At 33.3% G+C, this 21,755-nt stretch overlaps 1 long non-coding RNA gene across 4 annotated transcripts; it reads right to left on the reverse strand.

Annotated features, from left to right (window-relative positions):
• Window positions 1-10,083: 10,083 nt before the first annotated feature.
• On the reverse strand, window positions 10,084-13,004 carry LOC131621978 (uncharacterized). 4 transcript variants are annotated; one of them, XR_009289728.1, is made up of 5 exons: window positions 12,137-13,004; window positions 11,688-11,765; window positions 10,948-11,472; window positions 10,652-10,697; window positions 10,084-10,559 (listed from the first exon to the last, which is right to left on the reverse strand). It is a non-coding gene; the product is annotated as an uncharacterized LOC131621978 (long non-coding RNA). The 4 variants fall into 4 exon arrangements; XR_009289727.1 differs by having other exon boundaries at window positions 10,085-10,697; window positions 10,948-11,284; window positions 11,373-11,472; XR_009289724.1 differs by having other exon boundaries at window positions 10,087-10,697; window positions 10,948-11,269; window positions 11,373-11,472.
• Window positions 13,005-21,755: the final 8,751 nt, after the last annotated feature.

The raw sequence follows: 21,755 nt of genomic DNA on the forward strand, positions 1-21,755 counted from the left end.
CACAGGTCGAGAGTACTCCAGTCCCCTTGCCAACAAGCAAGAGATTTTACTATAATGTTATGACTCTTACAAGACTCTTCCTAGTCCTTCTAAAGAGACAACCACCAAGAACACCCTTCTTGGATTTCAATAAGTCCTTAAGAGAACACCCTCCCTAAGGATACCTCTTGTTTCCAAAACTATGGACAACAAGGTTACAACCTTACAATCTTATATCCACACTTGGAACAATAAGATGTAATCAATACAAACATAAAGAATTACAAGTGATTGAATATATTTGGTAATAAGTAAAGTTTTCTCACAATAGGTTATTATGTACTCAATGGAAATGATGAAGAAAATTTTCTAAGTATATGAAAGTGTATGCTGAAAATTTTCTTTAAAGAAGTTTGAACACAATGGAAATTTGAGAGCAAGAGCACAACAAAATGATTATGAAAAAATGATATTATATGTGTTTTTTTTCAAAAGGAATAAAGAAGCCTTTATATATGATAAAACACCCTTCCAAAAGGCTGCAAAAACATTTTCAAAAAGATGCAAACTCATGGCTAAAAAGAAATTTCGTATGGCTGAAGAGATAATGAAAAGATGTGATGCTTCAGCAGTAATCGGTTACCAGAAGTAGGGTAACCGGTTACCCAATTGCAACGTTCATATTTTTCAAATTTTTAACAGGGTAACCGATTACTGAAACCAGGGTAATCGATTACCCATACAAAAACCAGAGAGAGATCTTTTGAGAAACTCAGTAACCGGTTACCAAAGCTTCAGTAACCGATTACTTCAACTACAAAACCAAAAAACACTTTGAAAAAAGCTTTTTATGTTGAAATGAGTTTTACCAAAAGCCTTTTAAATGCAATGCATGTTATGTGTGATATTTCCATTGATTACACAATTATATCTAAGTGAGTTTTTCTTTAACTTATTTACCTTACAATTGATCAAGATATATTGAAGATTAAACTTGTATATTGAGAGAATTCTTGATCCAAGTCCTTTGCCAAAAGCTATGGTGATGTTTTGTCTTCATCAAAAACCCTTGAAGAAGCTTGTCTTCACAAAACAAAATCCTCTCACACATATAACATTTACATTACACATACAGACGATTCATACATCTACATTATACAAACGTCATGGTCACCTGCATGTACAGCCGTTATATGTACGTGCACAAAATTTATACAAGCATTATACATACTATGTTTTACACGCTACGCTTTACACACTACATTTTACACACTACGTTTTACACGCTATGCTTTACACACTACATTTTACACACTACGTTTTACACGCTACGCTTTACACACTACATTTTACACACCACGCTCTACACGCTACGCTTCATGCACGCTACGTTTTATACACGCTACGCTATGCACATTACACTCTGTGCATACACAATGTACATCACCAAGTTACTGGTCCTTATACTTCTGACTTCTACGTATGTGTCAAGAAATTTATGAAGATGATATTGCTAGCACGATAGCAGGTGAATCTTTTTATGCAGATAAGCTTGCTAGCACGATAGCAGGTAAATCTTTTTATGCAGATAAGCTTGCTAGGACTATAGCAGGTAAATCTTTTTATGCAGATAAGCTTGCTAGCACTATAGCAGGTGAATCTTTCTACGCAGATGATCTTGCTAGCACTATAGCAGGTGAATCTTTTTATGCAGATAAGCTTGCTAGCACTATAGCAGGTGAATCTTTCTACACAGATGATCTTGCTAGCACTATAGCAATAGAGTCTTTCTTATGCGGGATGTACGAAAGCTTCCTAGAACTATAGCAGATGAATCTTTATGAAGGTAGCTTGCTAGAACTATAGCAGGTAATCCCTTTTTTATGCAGGTAAACTGGCTAGAACTATAGCAGGTGAATCCCTTTTACATAACAAACTGCGAGCCCTCGCTATTGATAGTTACGTTTATTCATCATGTTGGACCCTCGGTAGTGATCTCCTTCAAATCTTCATGCTAATTAATATCATCCCCGACAACGAATAGGGATTTATTTTCCCCGACCAGAGATTGTCATACGGAATTACTAATGCGCTTCAACCACATAGTGGTGTCCATACATCATCCAACTAGCTCATGCATACATTGTTCATAATACATACATAACATACAAGATTCTCATTTATTTTGAGAATCTCATTAAACAACACATGCATCATGACATTGCATAAAATTAATGTTTCCTTTTTAGGTCATTCCACAATCAAATGAATATTATCGTCTAAGATACAATGCAGAGGCAATCAAGACAACGATTTAATCCTGACACTCATTCAAGACAAATACAATCCTGATGCTTGATTCTGAGCAATTATCCGAAGATAGTTCATAAATGATCAAGACAAAAGTTACGAGTCCTTTCTAGGAATCATTGTAGGCAGTATTCTTTAAGACATATTCCATCCTTTCCAGGAGTCTTTCCAGGTAGTCTCTTATAAGACACTCATCGTCCTTTCTAGGAGCCTCTCCAGAATTTCAATCTTGATGATACCATGTTCCCTTTAACCAACTCTCCTTTAGGGTTTGGCTTTTAATCAATCTTAAAATTAATTAGGTTTAGGTGTGCATCAAAACCCTCATACTTCAAAACCCTAATTTGAAACTCCTTTGATCCTTAGCTTCATCCTGTTGATATAACTTGTAGCTTTGATCTTTTTCCACTTCTATACTTGTATATATACTTGTTGATTTTTATCCTTGTACATTTATACTTTCTCTATAGTATTACCTCTGTAAATATACATTGTTTACTAACTAATATGCATGAGATATTATCCATCCATCATCACAACATATTCATTCATACATGAAATGATTCAAAAGGTATAAACATCCTCTTACCCATCACATTGTACTTGAGTTTACACATTGATATCTTTGTTATACTCATTTTTCTTGTATTTGTGATGCACATGTTCACACACATCACTTGAGGTATTAATTGCTTAAGTTGTTGAAAAATCCAAAGTAATGTGAATGGTATTGACTAAAATTGTTAAGGTACTCAATCTCTCTTCCAAACTCTTTTACTTTGTGCTTAGTATTGTTAAAGCTTTACACCCCACTTGTTATAAAATGGTTTTGTATTGCTAAAGCTCGGCCTTTTTTAAATCAACCCTTGGTTTAGTATTGTTAAAGCTCAACCAATTTCTTTTTTAAACCAGCCATTGGTTTTGTATTGTTAAAGCTCAACCAACTTCTTTTACTAAACCCTAGCCTTGTGTTGTTAAAGCGTGAATCTTTTTATTAAACTTGTTAGGTATTTTAAAGCTTAACATTTTTAAAATCCATTGAGTATTGTTAAAGATCAACACCTAAAAAGATTTTTCCACTTAGCCTTTTATTTTCCTTTTAAGAGGAACTACAAAAGCTCTGACTTCCCTATTGTTAAACGGGTATGTAGGCCTAACATGCGATGTCTTGTCGAGCTCAGTTTTAAAACCTTCATTTCCTATCCTCCCACTCTATTTAAACAAAAAACACAAAGGCATTTTATAACAATAATAATACAATAAAAAGGTTCTTACAGATTACCGTAGATGTGAGGGGTACTTAAAACCTCCCCCTTCCATAACAAACCCCTCGTACCCAAATCTTTGATAATTTTATTAGTTTTGATTTAAAAAACTTCTGTGGTTTTGATTTTTTCTCTTTCTCTCATTTCCTTTCGAAACAATGAAGCGTGGTGGTGACTCTGTTAAAATATCTGAGCTAAGTCAATCAATGGCTTTAGTCTCACAAATATCACCGCTACACATCCTAAGTGTTTGTCTCCTTCTATAGATCTTTTCTTCCTCTCCACCATCCCATTTTGTTGGAGAATTTGCAAAGTTGAGAAAATATGCAAAATATCCCTCTCGTTATAATATTTTTCCAATTCCACATTATGCAATTCACCGCCATGATCACGAAGGATTGATGTGAAGTTTAACTCTTTCTCAGTTTGTGATAGGAATAATGTCCATGTATAGCAAGAGTAGCCATCTACAACTACAATTGCATAGAGATTGATGCCAAACACTTTAGTTATGTATATGGGTCCAAAAGATCTATGTGTAAAAGTTATAAGGGCCGGTTTGTAGAAACACCATATTTTAAATTTAAAATACACTCTCCATCCCCAATCACTAAATGCTTATGGGCCAACTTGTTTAAGTGGTCCATATGGATATGGACATAGCCAACATGTTTCCTCAATACTAAACAGAAAAATATCTATTGAAGAAATATTAATTTAATTCAAAGTGTAGGTATTTCCACTTCTAAAGCTGGCGAAAATGGTTTAATCAGAATTGGATTTGATAACTCTACATCTAGAAGAATAAACATTTACAATGTTATCTTTGCCACATAATTGATAAATACTTAGGAAATTATACTTTAAGCAATCAACTAAAAGAACCTCCACAATCATTAAACTAGGGAACTTACCAACGGTAACAATACCAATATAGTTATATATTTATAAAAGGCACTCATGGGGCTACATAGGGACCAACATATAGTAGGCTCCTGCATAAAGGTATGTTGCCTACACATTACCCAGCCGCCACTAGTGGCTTGCCCTAGGGAGGTAACATGAATAATGACGCGTAGGCTGTAACACCCCTTTTCTAAACCCCAAATATTACATATAATAACAGAGTTATAAAGCATGCATATTTCAAAAGGGTGCCAAATGTCGTTTCCACAACACATGAAAACCAAACATACACATACATAACATGCATCCGATCATATTTATAACACATATTTAAAACTTCATGTTTCATCAATATGCATGTCGCAACGGAATTAGAACTTCTCAAGACAATTTCAATGATTACATCCCATACTATAATCATCTACTAACGTAAGGACCATATTATACCATCAAATGTCATACGAATTCAAACATAGGCACTTAAGCCACTTAACATAATATATCCAATACAATATTAAAATAAGATAGATAAAACAATATCTTAAACATCCAAATATGAGTTCAAATACCCCCCGTGTTACATGATCATCGACTCAACACCTAACTAAACGAAAAATGACCATTAAGCTCCTCAGCTAATCCTCGTGCATAGAACATCATTCAAACAGAAGGGTGAGAATTCACATCATAATGAATACATATAATACGTACAATGAATATATTACACTACACTCCAACAAATTCATCACACTTCATAATTTAATGAGTTCTACAATTATTGCACATAACACAAATCTTTAATTATCACATAAGCACACATTAATCCGAATATCACATAGCAAAATCAATGTGACTCCAAATGAAATTAATGTGACTCATGCATGTTTTCCAATGTGAACGTCAAGCTCACCGCTCCAAATTCCATACTCAAGAACCAGAGCCATACTTCCGATCTGGACAAGATCAAAGCCCTCAAAATATGAACATATAATCCACCGCTTCCGATCCACAAAGGAACAAAGCCACGCCTTTATTTCCACACAAGGATCAAATCCAACTGGAGTATTATCTCCCCATGAATGCATGTGCAACAAGACTCACAATATATGCAATTAAGATTATCACACAATCTTAATTATCCAAGCGTATCACAATAGTTCGCACCATTCGAATTATCCACCAAAACGTTGCACAACATGCATACATCATCAATAGAACATCCACATAGCATTTATCAATTACAAATAACATATGGAATACAAGACAATCAATTTCATTCTCAACAATCACAAAAACACATTTACATTAGCTAAATTTAAGCATCATGTATACATACAATTACCAAAACGTATGGAAATTTAAGAATTATCCACATAATCTTAACATTTAAGCATATCACAATAATTCAACATATTGAATTACCCACAAATTTTACAAACACATTCATCATATAACAATCACAACAATGCATAACAATTAGCATTCATCAATCCCATATATCACAATTAGCACATGGTACACAATACCAATACATGTTATTCCCAAGTAACATTAATCCATGACATACACATACACATACACAATTACATGTCATTTACATAACCACATAATAATTAGATCATATAGTACTAAACAATTCATTTTCATCACAAAGAGCATTTCGTTAGCTTTCTAACGCTTCGAATGGTACACAACGAATTTACGGTTCAAAAGTTAAGGATTTTTGAAGTTTCAGAAAATTCAGTCCAACTCAGTGGGAGTGGGTTCCCCTATTTGGGAACCCGGGTTCCCAAAGTCCCTGTTTTCTGGGAACGGGTTCCCCTATTTGGGGAACGAGTTATCTCTGAACCAGAACCCAAAATTCTTCATTTTTTTGCTATGAAATTCTTTATTTCAAAATCTAAAAATCGCAACTTCCTCAATAAAACAGTATCATTTATGGGACAAATTACAGACATGTTATAACAACCAATTCAACACAATTCCATTCTCTAAATCACACAACACAACAACATCATAATTTCATCAAGGATTAATAGTAGTTTACCCTCCTGTAATATGAGCGTGTTTCGATTTACCACCCCACCCCCCACCGTTACCAAAGGCAGGTTTCGGCAACAGTTTTATTTGAAAAAATTGTTGCCAAAAGGTAGGGAGGGGGGAAGCAAAATTCGCTAACATTACAGGGGGTGAATTACTATTAACCCTTTCATCAATTTGGGCAAAACCCCATGAAATCAGATAATGGAAACTCAAAACCTACAATCATGCATTTAAGAGTTTCTAATCATAGTTCTACCATGGTTATCCACATAACAACACCAAACATGATTAATCGTACAATTTCATGGATTCTACACAACCCTAACATTTTGAAAATTATGAAATAGAGAGATGAAGAACCTAAGCATACTACTACCCATTGCAAACATATATACCCACAATAATGAGGATTCTCCCCCTAACCTTAGGTTCAATCTTCTTCTTCTAGGTTTCCTTCACTTCCTCTCTTTCTCCTCTTCTCTTCTCTTGTTCTTTCTCTTCTCTTTCTACCAAATAAAGACTATGAAAATGCCCTAATTCTCTTACTAACTTTCTTTGGTCTAATGGGCTTAACTACACATTCTCTAATTATTTCAATTCAAATTAACATAATAACACATAAACAAATAACTATCACACCAAATAATAATTAAATAATTATACTAATAATTAAATAGCTATTTAAATAAATAAAACAGAAATATCGGGATATTGCATAGGCTATCCATAACAACATGTAGAAACAGTCACGACCCCAATTTCTAAGAAGTAGGCAGTCCAGAAGCTTCATTGTAAAGGTGGAACGATTACTACTTCTCAAGATTCTCAAAGTAAATGCCCATATATATATATATATATATATATATATATATATATATATATATATATATATATATATATATATATATATATATATATATATATATATATATATATATATATATATATATATATATATATATATATATATATATATATATATATATATATATTAAATAAATATTTTGTATCATAATTATAAAGACATACTACATGCCTTAGATGCTGATCCAATTAATTTTGTTTTGTTTAATCTTTGATACTCGAGTCCCTCTGAGATATACTTGATACTGGAGTCCCTTTAAAAAAAACTAGTGTCTTACCCGTGCGTTCGCACGGGTACCCGTCGTGTTCGCGCATTGTGGTTGAGGATAATTAAAGATGATGGGGAAAATTAAATTTTGATGGAATAGGTTAATATAATAATATAATATGTTTGTAAAAGATTAAAAAAATTAACAGTCTGGGTCCAGTGGTTAAAACCGTTTTGTCCTGGCCGTTTTCGCGGTCGCAGACAGTTTTTTAAAACTCAAGGTATTAGTAAAAGACTAAATTTTGGTAAAAATGGAAAAAGTTATAAAAATACTAATATTAAAAAAATTGAATATTGAAAATAAAAAGTAATTAAGAAAATAAAGTTTATATTGTTTTAGATTGAATAATACATATAAGGATGCACTTAAGAAATATAGAGGGTTCATTGAGAAATTATATGTGTAAAGAAAATGTATGGATTATAACCCATAAAATGAATGAGCTATTTATTGAAATGCCCATATAACCGAAGTCCCGATAAGAACAGGACCAAACATGGGTTCATTTTCTTTTGTTGCAAATTTTTTGTTTGTTGGTGAGTACGACAATGGAGGGAGGAGTTCAACAGTGTCATGGTCAATTTTTCGAATGTTATGTTCCGTTAATGTTCAATAGTTTGATCAATAACTTCATGTTCCCGTTAATATACAATATTTTGATGAGTAACTTCATGTTTTTGTTTATATTCAATATTTTGATCTGTAACTTCGTGTTTCCGTTATTATTTAATATTTTGATCAGTAATTTCATGTTCCCGTTAATATTAATACTCGTGTGTTTGTACGAATTTTAATATGAATACCTGTGTGTTTGTGTGTGTTCATTCTATTATTATTTGTGTTTAAGTTGATGTAATTGATTTAATTTATAAAGTATTTATTATTATAAAATTCACACAATTAATAAAATGAAATATATTTGAGTTAGTGTCCTATTTGGATGGAGTGTCCTAATAGAGGGAGTATATGGTATACGTATAAAAAAAAAATTAATTTTAGTATTAAATATATTTGATTAACTTAATAACTCTATTAATACTTTAAATGCATATAAATGCGAGTTATTGAAAATAATGGTATTTACATTTTTTTTAGAATCAAAATTGAAAATTATTGTGTGATATTTTGTGATAATAACAAAAATAATACTAATAAATTTGATAATTCTTACCTAAAATGTAATTAATTTCATATTATTGTTTTTTAAAAACGAAAGTATCCTACATGATGAGAATTTTCTCTAAAAAAAAGTGAGTTTTATTCTTTCTTATTTCTTGCTCTTCTTTTCACTCAAGAGTATGAAACATTTCATTTCATTGAAATTTTCAAAAACTACTGTGTCTATATAATTGGATAGGTTCCTCTACTTAAAGCATTTTTATGTTGATAATACTTTTGCAATCAAGAATGGTTTCATAGTCAAAATATGTGGATATTTTATTAGACTGATAAACTAAAAGGTTAAAGACCATCCTCTTTTCTTATTAATATGATGTTCTCCTGCCACTTACTTTGGTGGTGCTATTATAGTTGTTTTTGTTGCCTCAGTATTTTCTTCTCTATTTTTCTTCATTCTATTCATTGATTGGTTCACCAATACTATTTTCTTCTATATTTTCATCATGAGACAAAAACCTGTTTTTAGAAGATGAAGGATTAGATTCACCAATACTATCTTCAAGAAACAAAAGCTTAGACATATTAAGACCCTTATTATAAAATTGAACACCCTTTTGAATTATCATCATTGGTTTTTACAGTGTATTAACACTCATTCCAGGGTTCCAATTGATTTTCCTTGCATCCCCCACAGCCTTAGTTCTAACCACAAAATCAAAACCACCGATTGTCGGATAGTACATTACCTCGAATGCAGCATTCTTGTCTGCCGATTCTGCAGGCATTAGTAACTGCCTTTACGAATATGTTAGCAGCGGCAGCAGTCCGGTTTTTCCGGCGAAGTCCAATGGTTTGAATATAAAGTTCTCATTAAGTAGATCAAAGCCGCAACGCAAAGCTTCATATGATTCGAAAACTATTTAAACATCCAACATTTTACATACTTGATCAAGTTAATATAAAACAAATTGATGGCTGAATCTGTTAAATTATAACTCTAAAAAATTATCCAATAGTGTATCACTTTCACAGTTGATGTCAGTAGATCTATCAAATACACTGATACACAGCAAGTAGACTCTTGATATAAAAACCATTAAATAATGAAAATGATTGTAAATTTATAGCAGGTTAGTAAGAGACAAGCATAACTATAAATCTTATTCAAATTCAATGAATTTGTGTAATTTAAACATTGAAGCAGATGCAGATACTAACTTCTGATAACTGTTATGTAGCATATATAAATACATAATTCGATAATATCAGTTGTGCACCATACTCTGTCCGAAGATTTATCGTTCCAAGTAATTATAGGACCTGCAGTTAGAGTTCTTCTACCAATAAATGATACATAAGGCTTCGTAATCGGCACAAACACTCTTTCTCTGAACAAATTTCATACAAACCTTTAGAACAAAGAAAAAAAATCAAATCATGTTTCTGCCTTAACAACACATACACTTTCAATCAGACACGTAACATGCCTTCGTTAGTGTCCAATCCGGCACAGATGTCACCGTGTCAGTGCCAGTGTCTTGTGATCAAATACCTGATATGTGTTTGTTAGTGTCCAATCCGACACTAATGCCCATTGACGGACATTTGATGTCGATTAGGTGAGGTGATGGGAAGAGGACCGTCCTCTTCGGCATAAGCCAAAAAAGAACAAAGCAAGTTTGATTTACATTCACCACAGTGCTACTTACATATTCAAAACCATTATAATGCAATATGTAAGTAGTGTATTAATCAAACAGTGAGGTGATGGAAAGATGAAAAGAGATGAATAGGTATTCTTCTTCTGCAATAGAGTAGTGAATTAATCAAGTAGTTAGGTGATGGGAAGATGAAAAGAGATTACTACACTAAGAGAGTTTCGCATTTGATCCTTACGGTGAAGGCCCTTATACAGGAGTTTCAAACAGCCATCACCGCGTCCCTGTAAAATCAAATATCTTACAAATATCAACAATTATCTTTACTAATACAGGATTTACAAATATCTTATAAATAAATCTTAAAATCAAATATCTTAAACTCAAACATGTTACTAATATAGGATTTACAAATAACTTATAAATATATGACTAATAGATTTTCTCCTTTACCAATATCAATCTGATCTAAACTGAAATGCATTCTAACGTTCCACAGAACCGCAAAATTTCAACAATTATGAGCATTATTACCTGATTCAGCACCTGCAGTATTCAATATATCAGGTGTACGACTTGGTTTCTCCCCTGCATCATTTGGTACATCACCTGTATAACTCGGTTCAGTCCCTGCATCATTCGGTACAACAGTCCTAATATTTCGGTTCAACAACCATGCAACATGGTTTATTATCTGATTCAGCCAGCCGAAGTAACTCTGCAGAAACCGGTCCTGAAATCTTCGATATTAGCGTCACGATAGTCAAGTAAAGCGGAGAAGTAGCTGGACAGATGAAAACCATTTGTTGCGGCGTCGAAAACGGAACCACATTAGAAGCAGCTTCAATGTAAGCACCTGAATCAGTTATGCCTACAACCTCAATGAGAGTATGCTCAAGTGGAACCGACGGTAGAAATGTGATTCTGTTTCGTGGATTATCATACAGAAAGTGACTTACATAACGTAAATGATGAGCAACAGGAATTCCCCATGAAGAAAGATAAGGCCTTGGTCCAATTCCACTGAGAAGCAGAAGCTGCGGAGACCCACTTCACCTGCTGAAAGATAATGTTTATTTAACGACATTAATTTATTGCAATATGCTTATTTAACGACATTAAGTCCAAACCATTTCACTTTGCTTGAGAGAAATAAATTATAACCTGAATCATGCTGAGAATATAAAACTTTTATTTTGACAATTCACATTTAAGGAATTTGACATGCTTTTAATAGAACATTCAGTTTTTACTTCTATCAACATAAAGACTACCTTTTCTTCTCAACGGAAAGAAGGTATGAAGCATGCAGAAAATCATAGGTTCTTGGATAAGTGTCAAATGGTTCACACCTGAATTAGAAATCATCAATAGAGAAATATTACTACATTGCTGAGAAGTTAACAAAATATTGGTACAAATTATTTAGTCTGTTTTTAATATAATCTTAAAGAAGATTAACAAAGTACCAGTCATGCATAACACCAATCAGGCCACAGTCATATCAATGACTATTAAAAGAACTTAGGCCAAAACTCAATCATTGTTATCACATGCTTATCATATCGGTATGTTTATATTCGCTAAAAGCAGTATTTATTTCCTATAATAAGAGGTCAAAATTCCTTAAACCAATTGAAGTACATAAATTGCAGAGAAGCCAAAAAGAGAAATATGAAGAGTTTTTTAAATGATCAAACCATAGTTTTAGAGAAACACATACCATATAAAGTGTTGTCCTGTCATATGAAGGATCATTGGTGATGGGACCTTCTTCCATTCGCAGACCTTATTCAAGAAGGATCGAGCCATTCAAACTTGATAATCACTTCTAAGTCAGCTTTATTCATGTCCAATTCCATTGAATCCTCGAGAAATCTGACTTGTTTTCCAAAATCTCGCAAGGAAGAAAGCTTGAACACATCCTCTCGACTCTGTTTTGCATGAGAAGTAAGAGGTTGCATCCCTAGAGTTTCTGGTCCAGTAATATCAGTGTCAGTTTCAACCATGAACATATTTTAAAATCCAATGCAGTTGTTGCAATAGAATCAAAAGCTTCAAAAGCGGACACTGGATATGGAAATAAGAGATGGTTAGTGTGCAATTTAAATGCTTATGCTGTATTTCTGTATTGAAAGTAGAAGCTATAGTTGTATAGAAAGTACACAATGTAAGGGAATACACTTATCTTTTATCAGCGGTGCCGATATACGTGACGATCAATTGTGCTCCTTTATCTTCATTCATTTTTTTATGATTTATGTTGTAATTGTGCAAGACTAACTGATAGAGAAAACAAACGAAAAAATATGCAAGTCTCCTTTCTAATAGCAGAATCTGTTTATACAATGATGATCGATGTAAAGATATAGGACTGTCTACAATAAGCCCATAATGGATCTAAGCCTTCCCATCCACCATGTAAAAAATAAATCCTCACAAATGCCCTGAATGGGATGCAAGCTTCTACTATAGTATATATACTATCAGTGCAATATGAAAATCAAGTACAATTTGGATTGATTATTTTGAACATAAGTCACCGCAGATCTAACACCGTCGAAAACGCTATAAACGTTGTAGACCCTTCATTTAAACGTTGTAGACCCTTAATATTAAACCAAATTCTAAGCTTTATGGCAAAACAAAACCAGAATCTCCACATTTATCCTCAAAAGGAAAATCCAGTTCATTCATAACACCCTTTAAGAAGATGTAAAACAATGCATTACAGGTTCAGCGGAAACAAATCTTTTTTGGAACAAAAAAATATATAAAACAAATATATATCACTACTCACCCTTTTTCTTCTCAAGCCCCTTCACTCCAATCTTCTTTTCCACCAAAGATGGTGTATGCTGTCTCAGAATCATTTTCATAACCATATCATTAATAGTTTCTTTTGGAAAACCATAAAGGATAATAACATTTGTTGTCTTTGTCGCCTACCTTTGGCCAAACCCATTTAAGGTAGACAGCAGTCATCTCCTTTAAATTTAGAATAGTGAGAATAAAAACACAGAAAGAAGAATTAAGAAAAAAACATTACCTAGCAACATCAGTGGTGGCGGCGTCTAATGCTTCCGTAGTGATTTTTTTGATTTCTCCTTCCTCAATTCTTTCTCACCAAAATCGATTTCTCTCATTGAGAAAAAAAAGGGACAACACCATAATAATCTCCCCCTCATATCTTTCTATCTATTTCCATCAGGAACCAAAAGCCAAATAGACCACCACCATCAGAAATACAAATATAATGGAATAAAGAGAATAAAGAAAATAGAAAAAATTATCATATATACAATGAGTTCTACTGAAACACCGGGCGTAACCTCCAACAACACGCCGCTTCAAACCGCCGATAACCCATATAGACCACCACCATCAGCAGCGTCAGCAGCGGCTACGGCCGCGATCCACCCAGAACCAACGTCACGTACATACAGCCCAACGAAAATCTTCAATCGGAGTCCCTCCGATTTGCGCATACAGCACTCCATTTGTGATAAGTTTTGTCGTTTCTGTAATTCAAGTTTGAATATGTTGTTTTGATACTAAGAATTTGTAAAGAAAAATTGAAAAGTAATTCGGTGAAAATGGATCGTGAAAGAAGAAGAAGAATGGCTTGCACTAACATTTTTTGGAACGGTTTTGGAATTTGGAAGAGGATGGGTTTAAGGGCAGTTAGGTGGAGAGTGGAAATTGAATAACAAAGGATGTAACTGCCGTATTGTAGTGGAAGAATAGCATAATTTGGAGAAAGTTGACGTGGAATTTTGAGAAGAGAGATGCTGATGGAGAGTGGAAATTGAATAACAAAGGATGTAACTGCCGTATTGTAGTGGAAGAATAGCATAATTTGGAGAAAGTTGACGTGGAATTTTGAGAAGAGAGATGCTGATGTGGAAGGCCTGAGGATTGAGCAAATGGTAGACTTTTCTTATATGATAGATGTTTTTTTTTTAAGTTTTTTTAATTTAATTTTTAGATTAAAGAAGTAAGATATCAAATATGTGATTAACCAACTTCATAACTTTATTAACCAAAAATTTAAATTTCATTAACTAACTTCATAGCTACTAAAAATCAGAGTGTTTATTAACCAATTTCATAACTTTATTAACCAACATTTTACATTGTATTAACCAACTTTGTTTTATTGTTTAAAATTATTTTTAATATCAGGGCGTTTATTAACCGACTTCATCAAACAAATTTTTACATTTCATTAACTAACTTTATTTTATTACTAAATTATGTTTAATATCTAGGCGTTTATTAACTAACTTCATCATTTTATTAACCAACATTTTACATTTCATTGACCAACTTTATTTTACCTTTAAAGTCAATGTTCACGTACTGTTTTACGATCATTGTTCATGTCATGTCATACAAATTATTTAAAATTTGTAGTTTGATTTAGAAGAATACATAGTCGCCCTTTGTTGATAGTGTAAAATTATTTTACACTATCAATACATATCTCTTTTTTCCTTTATTTAATAAGTGTAATCATCACTAATAAAACTTTCTTTTGACAATATCATTAAAAAATATTAAATTTTGTGTTTAATTTAAAAGTAGACACATATATAAAATACCTCAATTTATGAATATATTTATTTTTTTTTATCAATTTGAAAATAAAATATAAAATATTTTATCAGTGGTGATTTAAAAGTGTGTTACTATAACATATGCTTTATAATTTTTTATTTCAAAATATACAAAAACTGTATAATTAACTATAAAGTTGAGATTACTACTATATATTATCCCTTAAAAATATTTGATATAAATAATCTATTATAAATTAAATAGACTGCAAAATAATATTTCAGCATAAATATTTAAACATAATATAATATATATAAAACAATTGCTTGGTATAAATGAGTAAATCAATCTTGAAGAAGGATAGAAGTTGATTGATTTCTTGCCTATTGCATGTTTTAATGAAATTTTTTATTCATTAAATTTAATATTATCAATAAAATAACGTAAACATAAATGCTTATAATAATTTTTTTTTACAGCGAGAAGCTAAATCATTTCATTAATATTAAGATTATAAATACAAGTAGGTACATTGTTAAAAATATGAAAACCAGCAAGAGATGGAGCCGCCTTAGCCAAAGCATGAGCAATCTCATTAGCTTGTCTTCTAATGAACTTAACCTGGAAGTTCCTATTATAGTGAGTCAGAAACTGATAACAAACTCGAGTAATGGCGCCAAAATCCGAGTCGTTTGGCTTAGGAACAGTCACAATATCCACTACACTTTTAGAGTCCTACTCGAAAACCACATTATCATAGCCGAGGTCAAAAACCCAATTAATAGCAGCCAAGAGACCCAGAGCTTCGCCGGTATCAACATCAGTAATAAGAGAAAATCATTCCGTCCGAGTTGTAATAAAAATACCCTCATCATTTCAGATACAGGCAACTATACCAACCTTGTTACTAGAGCATATTATCATAATATTATAAGCATAAATGCTTATAATAATAAAATGTTTAGAAAACTAAAACTCTCTCTATGAATGAAAAATGGAAAATTTGCCATAATATTATGATTGTTTTATTATTAAGTATAAATTTTAGCATTTTGATTAATTATAGAAGATAAATATACAATGATGCATTAATTTCATTAGTAAATCAACAACTTCAACTAAGGCAACATTTTTTCTTTCTGAACCCTGTCTAAAACAAAAGCGTTATATATTATATAATTTTTAAAGATGATTTTTTTTTTGAGTTAAACATACACCCAAACTTATATAATAAAGCACCGCCTAATAAGGATACCTTAGCCGACACTAATTCTCAAAAGCGCTGCCTAATGCCCGCTCGTATTTTTTAGCAACACTTTTTATGAATTAGTGGTCATAAGAGATGTGTTGCTTAAACTTTATTTTGGGTTAGTGTTTAGTGGCACCCATCGTAGGTCCTGATACAACTAACATAGGCCACACCTTTCGCTATAACCACCACTTTGACACACCAAATTCTCCACTCCTAGACCTAATCGTCCTCAATCTTGGTTGCTAGGAGGGAACAATATTTCATACATAAGGATACTGGAGTTAGTAGCGATCCTAAATCCATTGGAGAGTTACACACCGCCATGGATGAGTTATGTTGTCAAAACAAAACTATGGAGGGTAACGTCCTTATGATTTAACAGCGCGAGCAATAGGCTACCCCTTCAATGGGGACGAAAGTGTTGGATCCCTAGCCCATATTAGACAATACATGGGAAGCACATGTTCCCGAATGTTTCAAGCCTCCCTCCTTGACTAAGTTTGATAGGCTTATTGGACCTTACAAGCATGTGACCTTCATCACCACGGAGACGACCATTATAAAAGCTCCAGATTCCCTGAAATCCAATATTTTATCTAGAACTTTTAGGGATGCAGCCCTATGATGGTACATGGGCCTACCATGAGGATCCATTGCCAGCTACAATGTTCTGGTCAAGAAATTCGTGCACTGGTTCGCAACAAGTAGACATAGAAAGATGTTTACGACCAGCCTCTTTAACATTCGGCAAGGTCTCCAATAGTTACTAAGGGAATACCTAACGAGTCTCAACAAAGCCACTATAAAAGTCGTCTATCTGAAGCAAGAATTATTTGTAGGAGCATTTCAAAATGATCTTAAAGCAGAAAACTTCAACGAGTCCCTCTCCCAAAAGCTAATGCATATTTTTAGTATAGGGGGTCTGTAATACGGTGAAATGACTTTATTGAAATGTACGGTAAGCAAAAGTCGCCACCGACTTTTATTTTATCCAAATTAATGAAAGGCTAAAAGAACAGAAAAAAACTTTTTAAAAGAAAACTTTTTTCTCCTTGAAATGGGTTAGCCATGTTATGAATGCATGTATGCATGATGCATCACAAAAAAACAAATCCACACAAGTCACACAATTTTTGGCTTAAGGCTTGCATGGAGTTTGATCAGGTGTCCTTCCCAAAGGTACTTCTATGGATAAGATGAAATCAACAACGGGTTCTACCAGTTATTCAGAATTGTCAGCCCTTCTAAAGCACCCTCGGACATGATGCATTTGCACCATGAAATGATACTTTGAGAGAGAACCTATCTGAATTGTAGCATCGGGTAGCGACTAGGTTCTCAACATTTGTCAAGAGTAGTCCCCCCACTACGTTCCTAAAGGCCAAGATGGGTTAAAGGTGACTAAAGGTCCTTGAGCTCCGGCGCACCCACAGGCACATACATAGACCTCCCTCTTTTGAGAAAGGTGTGCATATAGCTATGGAGTCCTAACTCAAGCGTGAACTTCATATTGACTCATCTTCCACATATGTGAAAGAGGTCGCCATGACTATGGCACTCCTATCTTAAGTGTACTTGAATCCGGGTGTAGGATTCATCCTTCATTTATTCCCAAAGCGTCCCTAAAAAATAAAGGAAACAAAGAAAATAATAGAAAACATTTAAGTGAATCCTAAGTTGTTAAGGTAACCCCTCTTTTATTAGAAAATTCTCCTCAGCAGAGTCGCTAGTTCTGTAATACGGTGAAATGACTTTATTGAAATGTACGGTAAGCAAGAGTCGCCATGGTAACCCCTGAAAGGCTAAAAGAACAGAAAAAAACCTTTTTAAAAGAAAACTGAGTTCGGGGGGTAATTTATACAAAGGGAAGGTGTAAAGCACCCTTTGCATCCATGGTTTTCCATGGGCTCTTAATTGCTTTACTCCTTTTGAAACCAAAAGTTTAGAAATGTAAAAGAAGAAAAATAAGGACTTTAGCTCGTAAATGAGCGTAGCCTTATTGAAGTTTTTTAAGAAAAAGGGTAGAAAATGAACTTTAAACCAGAGCATGCAATTAAGGGCAAATTACCTTGATATTTGTAAAAGAGGTTCTTTTAGCCTTTCAGGGCTATCCATACCATAGGAGGGTAGGAAGTCCTTTTATTTGGAGGTTGAAGGGTCGTCGCATTTATCGTTCGCCATAAGACTGTCCCTGCCATAGAGAGGGCAGGTAGTCTAAGGGAAAGATCAGAATAGCCATCATTATTAGGCAACCAGAGGACACCTCGGCATTTCGTAGGCAACTTCAAGGGACGAGATCATATTAGTGAATCGAAGGCAGCATCATTGGGACTTGGCTATTTTGCACTGAAAAACACAAGGCAACAGGTAACAGGCAACAAGATGGGTTACCATAAAAGGTGTGTGTGTGGCACAATCACGTGGTTAACTTTGATTACATTTATCTTGTAAAGTTAGTGATTCTATGTTCAATTCATGGTTACACTCCCTAAATTTCTAACCACGCAATTAATATAGACAGTGTTAAGTGCCTTCAAGGCCACACAATACAACCATAAACAGTTACATAATAAACCATTGGAAAGGGGGAGAAAAGGCAATAAAGATAAAACCCCAACAAGGCAAATGATTTGACATAAGTAATAATAAAAAAGAAATTAAAAATAGAATGAATTTTAGGGTTACCGAACATTCGAGCTCTGACCGGTTGGTTAACCCTGAAAACTGGAAAAGGAAAAATAAACATCAAAGGGTGAGTGTAGGAGGAATTCGTTGACATTTGAAAATAAACCCTAATTTTATTTTATAAGGCAATAAATAAATAAATAGATAAAGAGTCAGGACTTAACTTCTTGATTGGCGTGGCGCGTAGTCGGACAAACCCTGATGATAACCCTGAAAAACTGCACAAATAAAAAGGAAAAAATTTAGTGTAGGAATGATCCTCGTAAACCCTGAATATGAAACAAGTTAACCATGGTTAATAGAATAAATAAAATCAGATTAATTAATTATTGGTTTTTTAACCTAACTAATTAAATCGACGAAAATAAAATTTCGATTAAATAGCCTAACCCTACTTATGTAATTTAATTAGTCAACAAAAATATTTGTAATTAATTAAGTTATTAAAACAATTTAAATTAATTTAACATTTAAATCAAATAAGAATATTAATTAAAATAAAATAAATATTTTTATTTTTAATAGTTTTTATGAAAAAAGGAAAATTAGAAATAAGTTTTATTAAACAAAAGAAATAAACAACAAAAGAAAATAAATAAATAAATAAAACAAGTTATATAATTAAAAATAAACAAAATAAAAAATTTAGAAAAAACTCTTAGCTTATGATCCTGTGTGACAGGCTGGTGAGGGCTCATGATGCTCATGCGCTCTGGAGTGCGTTGGATTGAAGTAAAGGCAGATCTGGTGGCTGCTAGAGGAAGGCGTATCGTGGATCTCGCTTTGACTAGCACACTGGATCGCACGAATTTGCAATTGTAAAAAATAAATGATTTTCCTGGGAATCGAACCCAGGTCTTCTCGCTGGCCAACACAAAACGCGCTCCCTTGCCATCTCTGCTGCGATTGTCTCATGATATTATAGTGCGACGGTAAGTATATAACAAAAAAACAAAAAGAGAATTTGAATAAAAAAAAATGCGCCCAGCCTGTCAACCCCTTCGTGGGATTTTCTGGAAAAAAAGACTCTTTGGCAACGTTTTTTCATTGTGGCCATAAACCTCCAATCTCAAAACCTGCAAGTATTCATCAATAAACACGAAATAATAACCCAGATTAACTATGTGCTACATCACAAGTTCGATGGAATCACTGTTTTCGGCCAATTTTTTGTGGATCCAAAATTCCTAATTCAAAACTCGGAAACCCTAGCCATGGCATAATCCGTAATCTGCAACTAAACACAAATTAAATGATACCGGAAGCTTCGAAACATCATCACGATTCAAAATATGTATTCATATGTTATTTATGATAAACATGTAAGCATACTCGAATTTCAAAGAAAATTGGTATAAACCGTGACTATGAGAGCGCGATTCAGGGTGCCTCAGGTGCTGGTGATGATCCAATTCACTTCAGAGAGACTCCAGGAATGTTTTAGGATCAATAGGACCTCTTGAATCAACCTACAAACCCAAAACCGAATTGCCTTTTTTTTACAGAATTTTGGAGCTCGTGTGAGTCCCTTTTGGAGCTCGCGTGATCTCTCTCTCTCTCTCTCTCTCTCTCTCTCTCTCTCTCTCTATATATATATATATATATATATATATATATATATATATATATATATATATATATATATATAGCAAGGTTTTAGGGTTAATAAACTTGAAGAGAATCAATCAAAATATTTGATTTGGTGGAAAGACATTTGATAGAAAATCTCATCTGAAGGTTTCTATTGTTTACTCAATCTCCCTCCCACGATTTCCACTTGATTAACTTTGAATAAATTTCTCAATCTTTAATAAAAATATAATCCCAATTAAATCTTTGATTATTTCCACCAAATATTTATTTTTAAATTGAATTTTTATGAACAAAAACTCAATATAAAAATAATAATATAATAAAAATAATAAAAATGAAAGCATGGGATTATGGGCTTCTAGTGCACTCATGATCATGTTTAGAAATTCAAATTTAGGCCCATTAGTGTAAAAACTCAAAATTGCTCAGTGTATCTTTTGTGCATCTCCTAAAAATCATCCACCTTGCACCATTCATAACTTCTTTAATTTTGATCCCGTGAAGGTGTTATACGACTTTTTGGAAAGATCGATGTGTCCCCTAAATGCTCCTTTTGGTCTTATCTCAAATGAATCTTCTATGTTCAAGTTATGAGCTTTTGAAAAAGATGATTTTTCGTTGACCTTTTGGAGGACCTATAATGTTTTGACTTATATCTCCTATGCGGACGCATTTCCTAACCTTGGACCCAACATCAATGTTGTAGAGAATTGAATTTCCTTGAGAATGAGCTTTGGTTGGGGAATTTATGAGAAATTATGAGAGAGATATGATCGGTCAAAGTTAGGTTGACTTTTACCTAGAAACCCTAATTTAGAAACTTGGACTTTTGATGATTTTAGAACTTTTCTTGATGAATCATGATCGAACTTGATCAAATTATGAATGATACTTCAAAATAAGGATGTTGACCAAAAATCAGGAATTTTGACTGTACATTGACCACTGTTGACTTTTAGGTCAAACTGGTCGACTGTTGACTTCCTGGGCCATTGAGTGGTCAATCCTTGGAATTGAAACCTGAATTTTGTCATGGAGATAGTTTGAAACATCATAAGCCATGTGAGATGCATTGGAGCCTTTGATTCATTGATTTTCTTCAGAGAATTCCAAACCCTAATTCCTTGAGCCATTGTTTGGGAGAATGTGCCTTTGAGTCTTGAGTTTTGATATGAGCTTGGGAAGTAAAATGAGATGGGAAAATTTTGGGGTATGACAGCTGCCCCTGTTCAATTTTCTTATATCTGAAGAT

Source organism: Vicia villosa, linkage group LG1, assembly GCF_029867415.1.
Source record: "Vicia villosa cultivar HV-30 ecotype Madison, WI linkage group LG1, Vvil1.0, whole genome shotgun sequence".
Classification (NCBI taxonomy): Eukaryota; Viridiplantae; Streptophyta; class Magnoliopsida; order Fabales; family Fabaceae; genus Vicia; species Vicia villosa.